The sequence below is a fragment of the Penaeus vannamei genome, chromosome 15 (genome assembly GCF_042767895.1).
Source record: "Penaeus vannamei isolate JL-2024 chromosome 15, ASM4276789v1, whole genome shotgun sequence".
NCBI classification, from domain to species: domain Eukaryota; kingdom Metazoa; phylum Arthropoda; class Malacostraca; order Decapoda; family Penaeidae; genus Penaeus; species Penaeus vannamei.
In genome coordinates this window covers 22,188,665-22,189,980 of record NC_091563.1, presented here as the reverse complement: position 1 = coordinate 22,189,980, position 1,316 = coordinate 22,188,665, and positions in this window count along the sequence as shown.

The following is a 1,316-nucleotide window of genomic DNA, read 5'->3' as shown; positions in this document are numbered from 1 at the left end:
CGACACGTTTCGCATGGAATACATACAGTGTGGGGGCAGTTTTGTTATTGTGGTACACTTAGCATGGAATCCGGACAGTATCAAAGTAGTGCTGTTATTGTGACACGCTTAGCATCGAGAAAGATAGTGTGGAGGCATTGCTATTATGCGACACGTTTCGCATGGAATACAAACAGTATGGAGGCAGTGATATTATTGTGGCACACTTAGCATGAAGTATAAATAATGCTATTATTGTATCATGAGTTACCATCTGTGTGTCGACATACCTTTTATGAATTCGTCCTAGAATATATTGGGTCTGGTGGTGGTTCTCTTGTTCTTAGGAGACTCCTGGGCCACCATCTGTGTTCCCCCTCTGTGTTATTATGGATTTCTACGAGCTTGGTGTAGTTTTCATCCTCTGTATATTCCAGGCGGTTCCATTTTTTTTCTGCCATTCTATAAATACGAATATTAATTGGCTCGAGGTCGTAGGTTTGGTGTAATTCTCTTACTAAGGGTCTAGGATTGGGCCATCTTATCCCTTTAACCCAAAGAATGGCTTTATTTTGCACTCCTTGAAGCTTGTACCAGGAGGATTTGGAGATTGTATTTAAATGGATGGGAGGGTATTCTAATATGGGTCGAATTAATGTTTTGCAGAGCCGAAGTTTAATTTTTTCAGGGCAGCTGGACAATCTTTTTAGCTTTGTAAGAGCACTACTGGCGATTTTATGCCTTTCATTTACATGCGATATTATGCCTGTTTTGGTTATTTTCAGGCCCAAAAGTTTACCTTTGGCAAATTGGACATCTATGTTCTCGAGATTGGGGTTGCCCGGTTTTGTTCTTGCAACTGGAATAATAATAAATTTATTTTTGTTTGTTTGTATTTTCCACTGCTTTCAAAGTTATTGATAGCTCCTATTGCTCTGTCTGTGGCAATTCTGATGAAATTGTTGCGGGGAGAGGGGTGTGATATAATTTGTGTTATGTCATCTGCATACATGATGTAGTTGCTGTCTCTTGTTGGGGATGGAGTAGGTGATGTGTATATTGCATAGAGTGTAGGAGAAAGTGTGCTTCCTTGTGGAACTCCACTTTAGAGTGGAAATTTTGGAGTGAAAGGTTTAGCTGGAGTAGTCGGTGTGTCATCCCAGGGTGCCAGACCTTATAAAAGGCCTTTGCGACATCTCTTAGGACTACATTAACCTTTCTCTTGCTTGTTAGTGCGAGGGCTATTTCCTCGTATGCGATGGCTATTGCTGTGGTGGTGTCTCGTGATTCCCGAAATCCGTATTGTCTCTCATTCAATAGGTTGTTTTCCAGGTGTG